Source organism: Pristiophorus japonicus, chromosome 11 (assembly GCF_044704955.1).
Source record: "Pristiophorus japonicus isolate sPriJap1 chromosome 11, sPriJap1.hap1, whole genome shotgun sequence".
Lineage (NCBI taxonomy): Eukaryota > Metazoa > Chordata > Chondrichthyes > Pristiophoridae > Pristiophorus > Pristiophorus japonicus.
Window position 1 is genome coordinate 123,947,349 of NC_091987.1, and position 20,960 is coordinate 123,968,308.

General features: G+C 44.3%; 1 protein-coding gene across 1 annotated transcript in view; it reads left to right on the forward strand.

Moving 5' to 3' along the window:
• Positions 1-16,526, forward strand: part of LOC139276260 (uncharacterized) — a 61,638-nt gene extending 45,112 nt beyond the window's left edge. Inside the window, exon 2 of the mRNA XM_070893990.1 lies at positions 16,326-16,526. The gene's annotated coding sequence lies outside the window, so the exon portion shown is untranslated. The remainder of the gene's footprint in view (positions 1-16,325) is intronic.
• The last annotated feature ends 4,434 nt before the right edge of the window (positions 16,527-20,960 follow it).

A 20,960-nucleotide genomic window follows, 5' to 3' on the forward strand; every position in this document is an offset into this window, starting at 1 on the left:
CTGTGAGGGGAGGGGAAAGACATGGGCCTGATTTTTGGGGTGAAGCAGGGAGTGGGGGGTGGCAGGGAGTTCTAGTACTCGCAGCACAGGTTTATAACTTTCTCAGTGTTCTCCTGATGTTTTGGATGTGTATGTCTGTGTCTGTCTCTTTGTCCCAGTTTTTCTCTGTGATTCAGTGTTAGCCATGGCTCAGCGATAGCATTCTCACCTCTGAGTCGGAAGGTTACGGGTTCAAGTCCCCCTACCAGAGACTGGACTAGAGAATCTACTCTTTAATGTATGCACCTGTGAAGATGCTCACAGGTTTGTAGAGCTGTTTACAGCCTTCCGCGAGAGGTGGGCGCCGGAGGGGCTGGAGTGCATCGTTACCCCCAGCAACCAAATTTTAATTTGAATTTATATGTTTTAAAGTTTAATTTGTTTTAATTGCTGGGTTTTAGTGTCCCCCTCCCCTTTTATAGGGGGCACTTGTAAAATATATAATTTTAATGGCCAAAAAAAAACCACAAGGAAAAAGCTACAAAAAAACCCCCAAAAAAACAAAAAAGGGCATTGGAAAATGTTTGGAGTGGCCCCCCAGATTGGGGGGTACTTGATTTAAATGTTTTATTTTGTCTCCTCTAAAAGAGTTGTAGAGCTGTTGACGGCCTTCTGCGAGAGGTGGGCGCCGGAGGGACTGGAGTGCATTGTCACCCCCGGCAACCAAATTTTAATTTGAACCACGGAATGTCTAAAGTTTAATTTGTTTTAATTGGCAGGTTTTTAGTGTCCCCCCCCCTTTTTATAGGGAGCACTTGTAAATTATGGTTTTAGAGCCCAAAAAAAAACACAAAAAAATCTACAAAAAATACAAAAAAAACACCAAAAAAAAAGGGCCTTGGGAAATGTTTGGAGTGTCCCCCAGATCGGGCGGCACATGATTTAATGTTTATGTTTGTCCCCAAAAAGAGTTGTAGAGCTGTTTACGGCCTTCTGCGAGAGGTGGGCGCCGGAGGGACTGGAGTGCATCATCACCCCCAGCAACCAAATTTTTATTTGAACCATGGAATGTCTAAAGTTTAATTTGTTTAAGTTTGTCGGTTTTAGTGCCCCCTCCCCCTTTAATCAGAGGGCACTTGATTTAATGATTTATTGTTTTACAGATATAACAAAATAGTTGTAGAACTGTTGAGTTGTGAGTGGCTTAGCCAGTCAATGTGATGTTCACAAGACACAATAAAACCCCAGCCAGTTGGCTTCAGGGGATCCACGATGAGGCAGGTGGTTGTGAGCCTGGGGGATGAACTGGTAATGTGTAGTGTGATTGTTAAACCTTTGCTAATAAACCAACTAGTTCTTAATAACAATGTGTTACTATGAATTGTAAAGCAAAGAACCCATGAAGCAAATACATTACAAATTCCAGTGCAGTAGTGAGGGAGCACTGCACTGTTGGAGTTGCTGTCTTTTGGATGAGATGTTAAACCGAGGCCATGTCTGTTCTGAGGTGAATGTAAAAGATCCCATGGCACTATTTCGAAGAACAACAGGGGCATTCTCCCCGGTGTCCTGGTCAAAATCTATCCCTCAATCAACATCACTAAAACAGGTTATCTGGTAATTTATTTCATTGCTGTTTGTGGGACCTTACTGTGCGCAAATTGGTAGCCGCGTTTCCCTACATTACAGCAGTGACTACACTTCAAAAATACATCCTTGGCTGCAAAGCGCTTTGGGGCGTCCTAAGGTCGTGAAAGGTTCTATATAAATGCAAGTCTTTCTTTTCACTGCAAGCTGCTTATGAGAGAAACAATTGATTACTGGGAAATAATAGTCAGCATGGTGAAGAATAGATTAAGTGGCAATGATTATAGGGCCAGTCAGCTCTACAAGGGGTTCAGATGACATCATAAACTGATAGTATTCAGAACAGAGCTGGGCATTGATTTGGAGCTCACCTCTCTGGTTATTGGCCCATTTTTCAGTTCCGTGTGCTCTGGGCCTCTGGTCATAGGCCGATTGGCGGTGGATTTTTGGTCAAGGTGGGATTTAATGTGTGATTGCACTTGCTGAACAGCAAGGCAAAAGCAGGATTATCCCACATAGTATGTGAAAGGAGTATTTAATAGAACTGCTGGTCTAATCGTTTATCTTTTCCCTCTTCGTCCAGGCAAGTGGCCCACCTCCGATGGGTAACTGTAAAACCAGAAGCTCGCTGTGCGAGGATTGATGGGCACAGAACCATAACCAACACAGCCAAGTACAACTTGCTGTATTAGGGGTCTTCCTTATTTTGGATTGTTTGCCTTAAGAAAAAGATAATCGGAAACATTAACACAAACCATACCACAGCTGTTTCATGATAAGCACCACTTTAAAAAAAATTATTCTTTGGTTCAAATCATGTAGAACTATCATCTGAGACCTGGAATCAGATTACTGGCTCGCAATTCCTTCAATACATCTGCTATTTGTGCAATGTATGCTTTGGAATGAATGGGGGTGGGGTGGTTATCATGACAGATGTTGGCCAGAGTGCTATGTGTAGTTGATGCGTGATGTGGTTCACACTGAAGGATTAATGATTGCAAAGTAATCACTGCGCAGTTATTGAGTGGATAATCAAATCTTATTAACCAGAGATGTGGAGCGAGCCTTTGGTATCATTCCTGCCTCTGAGTCAGAAGGTGCAGGATTCGAACCCCATTCAAGACAGTCGCAGCGAGTGGAGACCAGAGCTCCGGCTCTGAATTCCGGGTTGGCATCCAGCGGGATACTCGTGGGTGGGGGCCTCCCCCCCCCTTAATCATATGCGTTGAGGGAGCCCATAAAACCCTCCCACTATATGGGACTAACCACCCTATCGGCTGGTATAAAGATGATTATGGTTATGGAAGGAGCCTACACGTCGCGACCTGTCAGACTGTTTATCAGCTTACGAATCCTCCCACTACTTCCCACAGTTGTCCGGGGGAAGGCTGTGAAGATATGAAAACAACATCAGGAATGATCTCAGCTCACCATATATTGTGTCAAAATAACGTGAACTCACATAGGGAAGGCTTCTTCATCATCATCAGGCTTAAATTGAAAAGCAATGCAGTAAAAGGCCTGTTTGCCTTGTAAAAGAGACTAAATAGATTGCAAGTCCATATCGAATATACGTGAACACACTGCAGTGTATGTAATCTTACGCTTACATGAACCAGGCTGCTTAGAAAACTGAACCAGGAAAAATCTTTTTAAAGACGGTTCTAATCTTGAAATAACCGTAACATTCTTGCCCTAAGAATGGAGTCTTTGTGTGCAGGCTGAGTGTTTTTAACAAGATAGCAGTGAAATGAAGAAATCTGTTACAACAGCCAGAAAGATAACTGCAGCACAAAGTGGATCCAATTGGCAGAAACTAAGGACAAATTTTCCTTCCTCATTAATTAGTGAAACTATACCTCATTTTTATTCATGGTTTTTAAGTTGCAGTCTTCTTTTCTTTGATTTTGTATACATGTGCACATTTGCACAAAACAAAATTAAAGTCAATTCATACTTTTATTTATCACTGTTGGTTGTTCCCACTTAACATGACATGGAATCAGCAAAGACTGCGAAGCCCATCAAACCCCTCCATTCCACAGACCATTTGCAATTTGCCCTTTCATAAGGAGCAAAGAAGAACCTGCATTTCTATAGCGCCTTTCATGACCTCAGGACATCCTAAAACAATTTACAGCCAATGAAGCACCTTTCAAATGTGGTCACTGTTGTAATGTAGAGAACATTGACTCTACCCCACCCTTATACCTCCAGAAGGTAAACTCATTGCACATACTTTCTGAACACTTAAGGTAATCAAGGAATATTGAAGAATGTTCGTCCATCCCAAAGCTTGCCCCAGCTTGCTATCTTCCAAAAACACAGCTCCTTCTCTCTCCTCCTTCCCCTCGTGAAGGAACCATCATGCCATCTTCTCAGCCTGTATCTCTCCCATTCATACTTAACCACATATTTATCCATCTCTGTTTTGAGGGAGTGATTAGACTCCAGCCTCAGTTGGTAGCAAGAGCTCTTGGAACAGATGGTCTAAACTGTTCCCACAGTATATCAGCTAAATCGTAATGCAACTTAAAACATAGCTTGTTGTTATTAGAAATTTTACTTCCATTCGAGTGCCTCATCTGGTCCTCATAAAGAAGCTGAAAGCTATGGGAGTACATAGTCAAATCTAGGATTTTATCTGGATGTGTATTCTACCTCCAAGATCTGTGTAAGGATAGTTAAGAAACTCACTGAACCCGTCTCACCTGATTGAGGATTGAAGAAAGGTTGTCGACTTTCTTCATCGTTGGATAGCATCATGAGGGATGACCTCAAAGTGTCCGTTCTGGTCATGTTTGCAGATGATATTGTGTTGTGGTTGAACTCACCGAGGAATGCAATGCACTCTAGTCACCATCTTGAATAATGGGCTTACTTATGAAAGTAGACTAGCATGAAATATAAAAATATAGTAAGAGTTTCTACAGGTACATAAAAAGGAAAAGAGTGGCTAAAGTAAATGTTGGTCCCCTAGATAATGAGACTGGTGAATTAATAATGAGGAACAGGGAAATGGCAGAGACTTTGAACAAATATTTTTGTATCGGTCTTCACGGTAGAGAACACTAAAAACATCCAAATAGTGGATAATCAAGGGGCTTTAGGAAGGGATTTACTTAATGCAATCACTGTCACTAAAGAAGTAGTACTCGGTAAAATAATGGGATTAAAGGCGGACAAGTCCCCTGGACCTGATGGCTGACATCCTAGGGTCTTAAAAGAAGTGGCTGCAGAGATAGTGGATGCATTGGTTGTAATCTACCAAAATTCCCTGGATTGCAGCAGATTGGAAAACCGCAAATATAACATCCCTATTTAAAAAAGGAGGCAGACAGAAAGCAGGAAACTATAGACCAGTTAGCCTAACATCTGTCGTGAGAAAATGCTGGAGTTCATTATTAAGGAAGCAGTAGCAGGACATTTGGAAAAGCATAACTCAATCAAACAGAGTCAGCATGGTTTTATGAAAGGGAAATCATGTTTGACAAATTTACTAGAGTTCTTTGAGGATGTAACGAACAGGGTGGATAAAGGGGAACCAGTGGATATATTTGGATTTCCAGAAGGCATTCGATAAGGTGCCACATAAAAGGTTACTGCACAAGATAAAAGTTCACGGGGTTGGGGGTAATATATTAGCATGGATAGAGGATTGGCTAACTAACAGAAAATAGAGAGTCGGGATAAATGGGTCATTTTCCGATTGGCGAACAGTAACTAGTGGGGTGCCGCAGGGATCGGTGCTGGGTCCGCAACTATTTACAATCTATATTAACTACTTGGATGAAGGGACCGAGTGTAATGTAGCCAAGTTTGCTGATGATACAAAGATGGGTGGGAAAGCAAATTGTGAGACGGACACAAAAAATCTCCAAAGGGATATAGACAGGCTAAGTGAGTGGGCAAAAAATTGGCAGATGGAGTATAACATGGGAAAATGTGAGGTTATTCACTTCGGCAGAAAAAATAGAAAATAAAATTATAATTTAAATGGAGAAAAATTACAAAGTGCTGCAGTACACAGGGACCTGGGGGTCCTTGTGCATGAAACACAAAAAGTTAGTATGCAGGTACAGCAAGTAATCAGGAAGGCAAATGGAATATTGGCCTTTATTGCAAGAGGGATAGAGTATAAAAGCAGAGAAGTCCTGCTACAATTGTACAGGGTATTAGTGAGGCCACACCTAGAGTACTGTGTACAATTTTGGTCTCCGTATTTAATGAAGGATATACTTGCATTGGAGGCTGTTCAGAGCAGGTTCACTAGGTTGATTCTGGAGATGAAGGAGTTGACTTATGAAGATAAGTTGAGTAAGTTGGGCCTATACTCCTTGGAGTTCAGAAGAATGAGAGTTGATCTTATTGAAACGTGTAAGATGATGAGAGGGCTCGACAAAGTGGCTGCAGAGAGGATATTTCCACTTATAGGAGAAACTAAAACTAGGGAACATAATCTCAGAATAAGGGGCTGACCATTTTAAACGGAGATGAGGAGAAATTTCTTCTCTCAGAGGGTTGTAAATCTGTGGAATTCTCTGCCCCAGAGAGCTGTGGAGGCTGGGTCATTAAATATATTTAAGGCGGAGATAGACAGATTTTTGAGCGTTAAGGAAATAAAGGATTATGGGGAGCGGACAGGGAAGTGGAGCTGACTCCATGATCTGATCAGCCATTGTTCTAATTGAATGGTGGAGCAAGCTGTTCATATGTTATTATGTTCAAAAGGGAGTCTCAAAGACATTCCTTGGAAGATACAAGGGACAATGTTTGGCTCATTTTTGTACCTGGAGTCCTGAGGGAAGCCAATTTCAGTTTGGACATAGTCAACAACAAAAACTTGTATTTTTATAGCACTTTTAACAGTAAAACATCCTGAGGTGCTTTTCTGGACAAAATTGACATATAGCCAAAGAAGGAGATAATAGAACAGGTAACCAAAAGCTTGGTCAAAGAGATAAAGGGCCTGAAATTCGGCACCTTACTGCCGGCTGTTAAGGCTGGTTTTGTGGACTAAATGACATTCAGGCTTCCACCCACTACTGGCGTGGGCTGCATCAGACGACATATTGGTGAGGGCAAAAAGAGAGGTGTTGTTTACCTTCGTCTGAAGCAGGCATTAGGCTATTAACATATTTAAATAAGGGGCCTAACGCCGCCTTCTGCTACCTTTTACAAATTTGGATTGCGTCTGAGGCAGCCTGTGCTAGCGATGTTTACTGCTGGGAAAACAAACACTCAGCAACGCCGAATGAAAAAAAGGTAAGTACTTACTATTATTATCTCCGACCTCACACCTGACTCCGATCTCCCCCCCCCAATTCTGGCCCCGACCTCCAGGACCCCCCGAGATGGGCCCCGACCTTCAGGCCCCCCCGAGCCTGGCCCTGCCCACCAGGCCCTCCCCCCAGAGTCCTTGATGGGCGTTCAGCTTTTTAGCACTGGACTGAGTGCCACAATAATGCTCATTTGCATGCAGCACCAAAACAATGGCACTGCCTGCGATCTTTTTACAGACACAAGCGAATGTCGCATCGCGATGGCACCACCCATCTTCGGGCCTTAGTGAATTTCTAGGCCAGAGTAGCTTAAAGGAGGAGAGGGAGTTTGAGAGGCAGAGAGGTTTAGGGAGGGACAATCAGAGCTTGGGGCTCGACAGCTGTTTGCACGGCCACCAATGGTGGGATGAAGGGAGGCCAGAATTGGAGGTGCGCAGAGATCTCAGAGGGTTATAGAGCTGGAGGAGGATACCAGAGATAGGAAGGCCATGGAGGGATTTGAACACGAGATGAGAATTTTAAAATTGAGGCGCTCGGGGACCAGGGGTCAATGTAGGTCAGTGAGCACGGGGAGGGAGGGGGGCGGGGAAGAGGGGGGGCGATGGTGAACAGGACTTGGAGTGAGTTAGGGTACGGGCAACAGGTTAAATTTTCAGCACATACAGGACACATGTTGAAACAATTCTCCCTCGCCGGTTAGATCTTCTAGTCATGCAGTGGATGGGCTTCCTCCAGCCTATGTGTGAGATCCAGAACCAATCTGTGAGGTGGATTTGTGATGAACAATCAAAACAGTTGCAGGGAGGTAGGACTATGGTTTACAACGTGCCACTGAGTATCCTGGAAGGGATGTCAATCTCTCAGCCTTTGTTAAAGCATCTTACATTCGGATCCGGATTAAGCAGTTAGTGATGGGTAAGTCTAATATGCAGCACTGCAACTGGACATCCAGGTCATCATGGTACTGGCAAGTCATACGACACCCTTTATTGGTCCTCCCACCATGCTGAAAGCAGAAGCCCATCATTTGGCTGATGAAGAAACTCTCAGATGTGGGATGACAGATCCTGGAAGGGGTGGCTATGAGAACCTATATTCACATACCCAGGGTTCAGCGTGTGCCATGATCAGGCATCTCCAACTGGTTGAAGCATTGTCCAATGGGAGTAATGCACTCATGTGTTATGGTGAGTTGTACTGCACAGAATTGTTGCTCAAGAGGAATCCTTGTAATCTACCCTGTGAGGCTTAAAACCCAACTTGGTCACTTGCCGAATGACCAATAATATCTACCCTTAGAGTAGGTAAATGGTCACTCCTTGGAATCAAGGTGGCTCCAAAAAAGGCTTGCCTGATGATGGAAGTTCAGGACCTAGTCTGTGAGATACACAGTAGTCCTCATAACTTAACAAGGTCCACTGTACTCCAGACCTTCTCTTGTGATGTCTTTCCCTCTCCCTCTCGCTCACACAAACAGAAAGTGGAACACACCATATCCTGTCATTCAGCACTGTTTGAAGGGGTCTCTTTCAGCCAGCATTGTAACCAATCAGATGTGCATGGTAAGGTAGAGGGAGCGCCATTTTAAAGTAGAGGGACACTGAGCAGAATCATCACTGGGTTAGTGAGCAGAATCTGGAGTTCAGTAATGGGACATCACAACCTTGGATGTGAGACCTCAGGAACTGGATTTCTGGCGGTGGACTGGGATTTTCAGACGAGCATCAGCAAAGCTGCATAGCAGGCAGTGTTATGGATGGGCTATGGGTTTGAGGGAGGAGGGACAAAGAAAATTTAGCACAAAAAGCATCAGCATGTTACTAGGATGAATTGTAGGTCTCGGGCTCTACAAACCTAAGTTTTCTTTGAACAAAGTGTAGGGGCTGAGCTGTACTTTCTCCTTTACGAAGACTGCGGGCCAAGCATGTGTCATGTTAATGTTGATCTAAGAGAGTCGGAGGACAGCAGAGTGCCACATAATTAAAAATAAAGCTGCTGACAGCTTTCCTGAATTCCGAACATTTCACCAGGAGCAGCTGGTGAAACAAGGCTTGAAGATTGATTTATGAATGATGAACTACATTAAAACTTGTGCGTTGAATTGCAGGCCATTCATAAATCGAGATTAAATGACCCTGATTTTAACTGCCCCCCCACCTGGCAGAATCTGGGTGGGTGGGCAGTTAAAATAATACCAGTCACTTGCCAATTGTCTTCCCTCCAGGTCTTAAACTGCTCTTTTGTGCAGGCGAGCGGGACACCCGCAGGCTGGGAAAAGGGGTCCTACTTTAAATATGCAGATAGGGTGCGATGATATCATCGGGACCCGATCTGTCATTTTAGCTGAAGGCCTGAGTGGGGGAGGGAGAGTGTCGGCTTCTCCAGGCAAACCAGTTGGGAGCTGGATCCTGGGCCTTTTGCTTCTGTGGGGACCCGTGGTTTACTTACATTGGCTAAATAAGTCACTTTTATCACCTGGGATTCCAGGTGCTTTACTGGGAATCTGTGCTCTCAGAATGAATGCTGCACAGTTGCTCAGTTCAATATTGCCCACCAAGAACACCACCAAGCAAACACTGCAAGGGTTGTTGGACACACAGAGCTTTCTCTGTGGAGTTGCTCTTTGTTACCACGTCTCTTGTGGAAGTTGGGACTGTGAGACCCCCTAAAACACCGTTAAACATAGGGTACGGTGAACAGGAACAAGCGAAATGAAATGCCAATGCTCTTCCCAGTCGTTGTGGTCCTAGTGCTATTTGCTAGCCAGTGTTGTGTGTGCATTGGTTGGATTGTGCTACATTATTCTTTTGATAAAGCCAATATTAAGCACAGCATTACAACGTATTGTAGCAGTAAAAGGACAGACAGAGAGGAATTTAGAGCTGTAAGAGATAAACAATAAAATAGGTCAAATATTACGGGAATATTTTCTGGAAGGATTCAGGCCTTTAAACTTTCTCACTTTCCTGATTCAAAAATGTTTGTCTTTATAAATCTAGTTCTTGTGTCTGTTTGCTGTGTTGAGCCTCACCAGTACTTAGAAATTATTTCATGACGAAATTCAGTGCTCCACAAATATTTGCCCAAGTCTCCTTAAGTGTCCGAGGATCCATCCTATTATATAGGAACAGGAGTAGGCCATTCAGCCTCTTGAGCTAGCTCCGCCATTCAATGAGATCTGTGATCTGACTTTATATACCCGCCCTCAGCCCACATCCCTTAATACCTTTGGTTAACAAAAATCTATCAATCTCCGATTTAAAATTAACAACTGATCTAGCATCAAATGCCATTTGCAGCGCATTTTGGTCGGAATCTTACCAGCTCTGAGTGTGCGGGTTTGAAGGTGGGTCCGCTGTCACAATGGCCGAGATTGACAGCGGAGCAGGATCCCGCTCTGAACCCGCCTCCTTGTCGGTTTCCAAAGTGCCAGATCTGGCTGCGGTTCACAGACCAAGCGGTGGGCCAGCCAATTAACATCATTAAAAGGTAGTTTAGAGGTATTTAAAAATAATTTTACCAGGTATTTAGCATTTTTCCACGTTTTTCAGCAGTTTCCCATCACTCGGGCTTCACGTCAGGTAAGTGTGTCGGTTTCTCGATGACTCCTTTGCTTTGACTAGTTGACAGCTGCAGAAGTGGTATAAAAGCTACCATTTCACAGCTGTTTACTTTCCAATCTTAGAGCCTGAAGCCTTCAGGTTTTGGAAAACACTTTTGAGCTGTAGGCAGTTTGGAAATGTTTGCAGTGAACTCTCTATCCACTATCACCTCCTTGGAGCAACCTCTCTCACCATTTACAGATCGCTTCTGTCATCTCAACTTCAGCTGCCAACTATTCCAGCAGCATCAGTGCTCTTGGGAAAATCTCACCTTGGTCCTCAGAATCCTACCACGATCAGCCCCAACACCAGCATCACTAAACATACCAGCATCACCAAGAACACCAACCTTATCTGCAATCACCTGATGCTGCACAAGACACAGGGCATCAGCACCCGACCACATTGCTGCCGAGACATCAGGGATGGCCTCACAATAGCCAGATATACTTCACTTGACTCTGTACACCATGGCTGCTACATGAAGCACCAGGTTGGTACCACCCCACACCAGCACCAGCACCATGATGTCCAAGCCATTGCTTTCACATTCATCACCATTGCGGGGTGGGGGGGTACCATTATGACTCACCATTCACTATAACTCATTAAGCCACTTCCAAAGGTGCACACAAATCTGTCCAAGAACGCAAAGTGTTCAAAATAAAGATTTCAATGTTTGACAACACATTAGCAGAAACTCTACATGAACTTTGGCTAAAAGACCCAAGTGCCTACCCTTTTGAGTTGTTAGTTGGTATGATTGGACAAGGATGAGGGTGAGTGTGTGGTGTAGCTAGTGAGATGGGGATGTGATAATGTAGATAGAGAGAGAGGGATGGGTGGAGGTGCAAGGTAAGTTGGTGTGAGTAAGGATGTGTAGGAGTAGGGTAGGGAAGGCAGAGTGATGGGGATGTGATGAGTGGCTCAGCAGGATGAGGTTGACTGTGGTTTTGCAGTAACGTTTCATGATCTACTGAGATCATTGAAAGGTTTGTGCCCCTGCAGCCAAGTACTCCTGTACAATGTGCAACCAGGCTGCGTTGGTTTCCTGGGGAGAACCTCCCTGCATGCTGTGACTCCTTCCATAAACATCTGGAAAGGAGTCATGGGAGAGCGTGGGTGCAGCCGTGCACCTTTGTGCAATGTTTGTCAGTGTTTTCAGCACCTCAATGCTGTAGAACACTGACAGAACAACTGTCAAAATCAATGTGGCCCTGGTCCCTTTAAGGAAACCAGCTGATGACGCCTCATCAAATGACGTTATCGGACCCGCTTCCTTCAATTGGCTGTGAACGTCGCAGGGCGGGCTTAAGAAGCCCCATCAACAGAAGATTCTTCATACAGTGTGGGCTGGAGCCAGGAGCGGCTTAGCCACCCACCCCCGACCCCAGCCTCCCCGGTCTTGCCACAGTTGCCGAGATCGCGGCCTTTGTGTGTAGAAGAGTTTCCTAATTTCACTCCTGAAAGGTCTGGCTCTAATTTTTAGACTATGCCCCCTAGTCCTAGACTTCCCAACCAGTGGAAATAGTTTCTCTCTATCTACCCTATCTGTTCCCCTTGCCTCATAATTTAAGCCTTGGAGTCCAGGTATCATTCTGGTAAACCTACACTGCACTCTCTCCAAAATCAATAAGCCCTTCCCAAGATGTGGTGCACAGAACTGCTTACAGTATTCCAGGTATGGTCTAACCAGGGTTTTGTATAGCTGAAGCATAACTTCTACCCCCTTATATTCTAGTCCTCTAGATATAAAGGCCAGCATTGCATTAGCCTTTTTGATTATTTTCTGTACCACATACCTCTGTCAATCTGACTGCAGTAGCGTCGAGGAAACTACCAAATATCACTGGCAAGTTAGTATTATTCTGCTTAATTATCTCCCTCCTTCCAAATAAACTTGGGACATTTTCTGGAGGAGAAATTAGACTCCATTGGGCATGTTTTTGGGCATAAAATCGGCACAATGAGGCCCAATTTTGGGATCCAATGTCCTTTGCCCCAAGGATGCATAGAAGATGTCCGTTCCGAAATTGGGTTGAGCGATTTTTCGGGTGTCTCTGGAGGTTGCCTGAAGCAGGCATTAGTCCACCTTTACAAATGCAAATGAGAGGCCTAATGCCTGTTGTAGGACCCCCTCGGGAAATTGGTGTCCTGAGCTAGGCCTGCTTGGCTCAGCTTCACCTGGCCTGGATGCGGCCTAACGACCGGCCGTCCCTAAAAGGGAGAGTATTGTTCATTTAAATATAGATTCGCGTGGATCCAGGAGTAGCAGGCGCGCTCACCTGAGCCCATTGCCAGCCATGAGCTCTCCCGTCATCCTCATTCACCCCCACCCCGCCGGCAATCAGCCGAGGCAGCTGCCGTCAAGGCAGGCAGCCTGCAATCCGTTACCACAGGAGGCCGAGCTGCACGCGGAGGTGTGACGGGCACCGGCAGCTTGAGGAGGCCCAAGGCCCAATTTCGGGGACAGCCTCAGACCTCCCGGTTCGGGCGTGTGCGATGACCATATTGTTGCTGTTGTCCCCTGAAGCTTTGCGCTGACGACTTTCTGCCCCTCCATATTAAAGACGCTTTCTAACTGAAGGGTCTTGTTGCTTTTGTATTGTGTCGAAGATAAGCTGCAAAAATCAATTTCCATCTCCGTACAATGTTCTCTAGTCATTGATTTATCCAAACAGCATTGTATATTTTCCCCAAGAGCACGTTCTAATGACAGGTTAGAAAATAGAATAAATCGCACGTTCACCAGAAGTGAATGCAACTTGAATATATTAGCACATGCCAATAAACCCAAGCTCCCATCCAAGTGTACATTGTAGAAATGTCACCTATGTTGATGTACTTTTGAGTTATATCCCTGCCTTAGGAATAAAACAAAGACTGCCATTACGTTGACTTACTTCAGGACCGCAATGTCATACCTGGTTAAGTTCAGCATTGGTTCTTGTTGCTTTTGGTGCAGATCAGCCATGATCTGATTGATTGACGGAACAGGATCGAGGGGCTGACTGGCCTACTCCTGTGATCTGCAGCAGCCTCAGGTGGTATCTTCAAGGCAAATACTTCAGAATTAGGCTTTACCCTGCCACATAAACACTGATTGTTTAATTAACTGGCAAGTCGACCATTCTTACAAATGTAATGTCCTACAATTGCAACAGCGACTACACCTCAAAAGTATTTTGTTGGCTGTGAAGGGCTTAAGGACATCCTGAGGTGAAAGGTACTTTTCTTTCTTTTCTTTTAAGATTCCTTCAGTTCTTAGCCATGCTGTCATTGTGACATTTCGAAGCGTTCCACCATGTGAGGGGAGTTGCAAAAAACAAAATGAGTCAATCCGTGAGTAATCAAAAAGGCTAATGGAATGTTGGCCTTTATCTCAAGGGGATTGGCATACAGAGGGGAGGGAGTGATGTTGCAGTTGCACTGAGCCTTGTTCAGACTCCATCTGGAGTACTACATTTAGTTTTGGGCACCGCACCCCAGGAAAGATATATCAGTCTTGGAACCAGTACAGGGCAGATTATACCATGGCTTAAATTATGAGGACAGGTTGCGTAAACTTGGCTTGTATAGCCTTGAGCCTAGAAGATTGATGGGTGATCTGATCGAGGTGTTTAAAATGATAAAAGGATTCGATAAGGCAGATACAGAGAAACTATTTCCTCTGGTGGGGGAATCCAGAACAAGGGGCATAATCTTAAAGTTAGAGCCAGGCCATTTAGGAGTGAGATCAGGAAGCACTTTTTCCGCACAAATGGTAGTGAAAATCTGGAATTCTCTCCCCAAAAAGCTGAGGGTGCTTAGGGTCAATTGGCATTTTCAGGACTAAAATCGATAGATTTTTGTTGGGTAAGGATATAAAGGAATGTGGAACAAAGGTGGGTAGGTGGAGTTGAAGTACAGATCAGCCATGATCTGACGGAACAGGCTCGAGGGCTAAGTGGCCTTCTCCTGTTCCTATCTTCCTATGGTTCCTCCACCAGAGTTTACAGCAAATATCCTTACTGCAAAATGAGATGAAGGAAGTGCTGATATTTCTTGAAAAGTGAGGCAACAGTGAGCTTTTCACTATTAAAGGACACCCCTCTGTTGTAAATGTTAAACTTCTGAGCAACATTCTGAGCTCCATTTAAAAGGAACTTATTTCACTTTCATGACAAAACATTGTCAAATCTTATTAGGTGTCTCAGTTTTTCACAGCATGGTATTACCAGCCAATCATCGGTAAGCATTTTCCACTGTGCCTCAGTCAGTACCACTCTCACCTCTGAGTCAGAAGGTCAAAGGTTTAAGTTCCACTCCAGAGAATTGGGCTCATAATCCAGACTGACCCTCCAGTGCAGAACTGAGTGAGTGCTGCATTGTTGGAGGTGCCGTTAAACTGTAGCCCTGTCTGCCCTCTCGGGTCTATGCAAAAGATCCCATGGCACTATTTGAAGCGCAGGAGAGTTCACAGTGTCCTGGCCAATATTCATCGCTCAACCAACATGCCTGCCTTTAGAAAGTGACAATCAAGGTGATCTTACTGAATCTGATTTGATCTATAAGGGGCAGAATTTGTTGACAATGCTTACTGTTTTAACAAAGTTATTAACACCTAGACAAAGAATTAGAAATATTTGATGGTCTCATTCGATACCTCTATATCTACAACCACTAATTCTATTCACAGCCAAATATTTATCCTCTTAATTTTTTGAGGAGTCAATCAACTGTATTTGCTAAGAGCGATATTCTCCAAAACACATTCCTTCACCCCACCATTCTATGCTTTTATCATTCCTTTAATGTTTGGTCTATCATCACGCATAAATCTTTTTCCTGATACAGGTTATATAACAAATACACCACTAACTCTGTAAACCTTTGCCATTTCTGATCTTCTAGCTATAGAGTTAGAGGACTGGTCCTTCCATTAAGATTTGACTTAAACATGATTATGAAGATGCCCATTCTGACATTTCATGTAGGAAAATTACTTTCAGATTAGTGGTTATTCTAAACTATGGATTTTGCAGAAGAGAACACTGAGAGAGGGAGAGAGAGAAAGAGAGAGAGAGTTGGACTGAGAGAAGGAGAGAGAATTGGGCTGAGAGAGGGGGTGGGGGTAGTAGAGAGAGAGAGTTGGACTGAGAGAGCAGGAGAGAGAGAGAGTTGGACTGAGAGAGAGAGAGATGTACTGAGAAATAGACAGACAGAGAGATAAGCAGAGGGAGACAAAGAGACAGGTGGACAGGGAGGCAGAGAGAGAAAAATGGACAGGGAGGCAGAGAGAGTGTGACAGACAGGGAGAGAAATAGACAGGGAGGCAGAGAGAGTATGACAGACAGGGAGATAGAGAGAGAGCTGGGACAGGGAGGCAGAGAGAGAGAGACAGAGAGAGAGCGAGGGACAGGGAGGCAGAGAGAGAGAGACAGGGAGACGCAGAGAGAAAGAAACAGGCAGGGAGGTCGAGAGACAGAGAGAGAGAAACAGACAGGGAGACAGAGAGAGAGAGAGGGACAGACAGAGAGATAGAGAGAGAGGGACAGACAGGGAGACAGAGAGAGAGAGAAACAGACAGGGAGACAGAGAGAGAGGGACAGACAGGGAGTCAGAGAGAGAGGGATAGACAGGGATTCAGAGAGAGAGAGAAACAGACAGGGAGAGAGAGAGGGACAGGGAGACAGAGAGTGTGACAGACGGGGAGCGGGAATTACTCCAAAGTGGACCTCTTGAACTATTCGCAGTTTTTCTGCTGGTAAAACTTACTGGAACCATGCTGATGATTGTAACTAACCCGACTGTTTAAGTATTTCCTGAGGTAAAAAGAAACATTATCAAATCTATGCTTTTTGCTAATGGCAACACTTTAATTCATTCTTAGCACCAGCTGGATCCATCACTGTATGCCCTCAGAACTGAACTGAAACTGTTCAAAGTACAAAAATGAGCACGTACGAAGGTGTCGATGGACAGTTCATTAAAACCCAATTTATCACCCAGTCCCTGGCACAGTTCTTATGAATCACCTTTGACTTACAAAGCTACCTCGTGAAGGGTTCAGAAGAGAAGCTGGTATTTCACTCAAGAAGAAAGGAAACATCTCGAAGGAGATCAGTACTGTAATACAAGTCACAGACATTTTTAATAAACTTCATTGAAGTGGCCTCAATTGTGTCACCTGTGGCTCAGTAGCAGAACTCTGGCCTCGGAGTCAGAAGGTCGTGGGTTCAAGTCACACTCCAGAGACTTGAGCATATAATCCAGGCTGACACTTCAGTGTAGTACTGATGGAGTGCTGCACTGTCAGAGGTGCCGTCTTTTGGATGAAACGATAAACTGAGGCCCCTTCTGCCCTCTCAGGTGGTGCTATTCAAAGAAGAGCAGGGGAGATTTCCCTGGTGTCCTAGTCAGTATTTATACTTCAACCAATAGCACTAAAACAGAATATCTGGTCATTATCACATTGCTGTTTATGGGAGCTTGCTGTGCGCAAATTGGCTGCCGCATTTCCTACATTACAACAGTGATTATATTGGCTATGAAGTGCTTTGGGATGTCCTGAGATCGAGAAAGGCGCTATCTAAATGCAAGTCCTTTTTATTCTTTCTTTTCAACCTCCTGACAGATGCGGGTGGAATCCTTGTGGCGTTTATCCACCTACTAACATTGATTGCCTTAGTTATTTTCTTCTGGTTAATCTGAAGCCATTTGATATTTTTAAAAATGAAAGAGACAAACCTAAATGGCCCCCCTGCTCCCTCATTTGATTTGACTTGCTGCACTGTCACCGAATGCTTTAGAAGTGATTTGAGCAAAGTGACATGCTTCTATTGTTAAAGTGGGAATCTGGAATTCGCCACCCCAAAAGGCAACGACAATTGGAACTTTCAAGGCAGCAACAATTTTTTTTGTGAATGGAAAATTTAAACAGTCAGAGTGCTATAGACAAATTGGGGGCAATTTTAGCCTAACCCACCCCATCTGGCAGCTGACGGGATCATGTGCAACACTGGTTTTACTCCCCGCCCGATTTTACTCTCCATTGAAGTCAATGGAGTAATATTAGGCGGGGCATAAAATGGCATTCCACCCAATCCTGTTGGACGGGTTAGGTTAAAATTGCCCCATTGGTCAGACACAGCTGAGAAAAGATAGGTATTATAAATAAATTAGAATTGCCGTCTGCTTGTTTGGGTGGGTGTTAAAGATCCAAGGCACTATTGGAAGAAGGTATCCTGGTTTCTCCCAGTATCCTGGGCCAACATTCCTCCCTCAACCAACGCCACCAAAGAATAAATGATCTGGTCATTCATCTCATTGCTGTTTGTGGAACCTTGCTAGGTGCACAATGGCTGCTGTGTTTTCTATATTATAACAGTGACTGCTCTTCATTGGCTGTAAAGCGCTTTGGGACAACCTGAGGTTTTTAAAGGCGCTACATAAATACAAGCTCTATCGTTCTATCGTACAGGGCACCGAGAGAAGCACAGATACATGAAGAGAGAGAGAGAGAACCAAACTGCTTCACGAACGTCCTTTAGGGAATGTAACCTGGTCTGGCTTATAGGTGACTCCAGTCCCACACCAATGTGGTTAACTCTGAATTGGCCTCGCAAGACACTCAGTTGTATCAACTGCTAATGGTATTAAAATAACGTTGACTGGAAAGAAGTGTTCCATTCCTTCATCTAGACAAGCTGAAAAAAATCATCCAAAAAAGCAGAATGATGTTTTAGAAGGATGAATTTTAGGAGAATGCTATGCAGCATCTCTGAACAGGCAACATTAAAATAATCAGCAGCGTTGTAAGATTAGGATCACTGATCATACATGGGTACCCAAAAGGGTCTTAAGAGTTATAGAAACATAGAAAATAGGTGCAGGAGTAGGCCATTCGGCCCTTCGAGCCTGCACCACCATTCAATATGATCATGGCTATCATGCAACCTCAGTACCCAACTCCTACCTTCTCTCCATACCCCCGATCCCTTTAGCCGTAAGGGCCACATCTAACTCCCTTTTGAATATATCCAACGAACTGGACTCAACAACTTTCTGTGGCAGAGAATTCCACAGGTTCACAACTCTCTGAGTGAAGAAGTTTCTCCTCATCTCGGTGCTAAATGGCTTAGCCCTTTATCCTTAGACTGTGACCCCTGGTTCTGGACTTCTCCAACATGGGGAAAATTCTTCCTGCATCTAACCTGTCCAGTCCCATCAGAATTTTATAAGTTTCTATGAGATCCCCTCTCATTCTTCTAAATTCCAATGAGTATGAGCCTAGCCGATGCAGCCTTTCCTCATATGTCAGTCCTGCCATCCCGGGAATCAGTCTGGCGAACCTTCGCTGCACTCCCTCAATAGCAAGCACATCCTTCCTCAGATTAGGAGACCAAAACTGAACACAATACTCAAGGTGTGGTCTCACCAAGGCCCTGTACAACTGCAGTAAGACCTCCCTGCTCCTATACTCAAATCCCCTCTCTGAAGACCAGCATGCCATTTGCTTTCTTTACTGCCTGCTGTACCTGCATGCCTACCTTCAATGATTGATGTACCATGACACCCAGGTCTCGTTGCACCTCCCCTTTTATTAATCTGTCACCATTCTGATAATAATCTGCCTTCCTGTTTTTGCCACCAAAGTGGATAACCTCACATTTACCCACATTATACTGCATCTGCCATGCAGTTGCCCATTCACCTAACCTGTCCAAGTCCCCCTGCAGCCTCCTAGCATCCTCCTCACAGCTCACACTGCCACCCAGCTTAGTGTCATCTGCAAACTTGGAGATATTACATTCAATTCCTTCGTCTAAATCATTAATGTATATTGTAAATAGCTGAGGTCCCAGCACTAAACCCCACTAGTCACTGCCTGCCATTCTGAAAAAGACCTGTTTATTCCCACTCTTTGCTTCCTCCATGTTCACCAATACATCTACTATTTCTCGGGCCACTTCCTTAAGTACTTTGGGATGCAGTCTATCAGGCTCTGGGGATTGATCGGCCTTCAGTTCCTTCAATTTCCCTCACACCATTTCTCCATTCACGTCAATACATTACCCCTAATACCATGTGCCTTAATTTTGCACACTAATTTCTTGTGTGGGGCCTTGTCAAAAGCTTTTTGAAAGTCCAAATACATCACATCCACTGGTTCTCCCTTATCCACTCGTCTAGTTACATCCTCAAAAACTCTAGAAGATTTATCAAGCATGATTTCCCTTTTCTAAATCAATGCTGACTTGGACCGATCCTGTCACTGCTTTCCAAATGCGCTGCTATTGTATCTTTAATAATGATTCCAGCATTTTCCCCACCACCAATGTCAGGCTAACCGGTCTATAATTCCCTGTTTTCTCCCTCCCTCTTTTTTAAAAAAGTGGGGTTACATTAGCTACCCTCCAATCCATAGGAACTGAACCAGAGTCCATGGAATGTTGAAAAATGACCACCAATACATCCACTATTTCTAGGGCCACTTCCTTAAGTACTTTGGGATGCAGACTATCAGGCTCTGGGGATTTATCGGCCTTCAGTCCTTTCAATTTCCCTAACACCATTTCCTGACTAATAAGGATTTTCCTCAGTTCCCCCTTCTCGCTAGTTCCTCGATCCCCTCGTATTTTTGGGAGGTTATTCGTGTCTTCCTTAGTGAAGACAGAACCAAAGTATTTGTTCAATTGGTCTGCCATTTCCTTGTTCCCCATTATGAATTCACCTGATTCTGACTGCAAGGGACCTACATTTGTCTTCACTAATCTTTTTCTCTTCACATATCTATAGAAGCTTTTGCAGTCAGTTTTTATGTTCCCTGCAAACTTACTCTCATACTCTATTTTCCCCTTAGTCCTCCTCTGCTGAATTCTAAATTTCTCCCAGTCCTCAGGTTTGCTGCTTTTTCTGGCCAATTTATATGCCTCGTCCTTGGATTTAACACTTTCCCTAATTTCCCTTGTTAGCCGCGGTTGAGCCACCTTCCCTTCTTTATTCTTATGCCACACAGGGATGCACAATTGTTGTCGTTCATCTATGTGATATTTAAATGTCTGCCATTGCCGATCCACTGTCAACCCTTTAAGTATCATTCTCCAGTCTATCTTAGCCAATTCACGTCTTATACCATCAAAGTTTCCTTTCTTTAAGTTCAGGACCCTAGTCTCTGAATTAACTGTGTCACTCTCCATCTTAATGAGGAATTCTACCATATTATAGTCACTCTTCCCCAAGGGACCCCGCACGACCAGATTGCTAATTAATCCTCTCTCGTTACACAAGACCCAGTCTAGGATGGCCTGCTCTCTAGTGGGTTCCTCGACATATTGATCTAGAAAACCATCCCTTATACACTCCAGGAAATCCTCCTCCACAGTATTGCTACCAGTTTGGTTAGCCCAGTCAATATGTAGATTAAAGTCACCCATGATAACTGCTGTACCCTTATTGCACACATCCCTAATTTCCTGTTTGATGCCATCCCCAATCTCCCAACTACTGTTTGGTGGTCTGTACA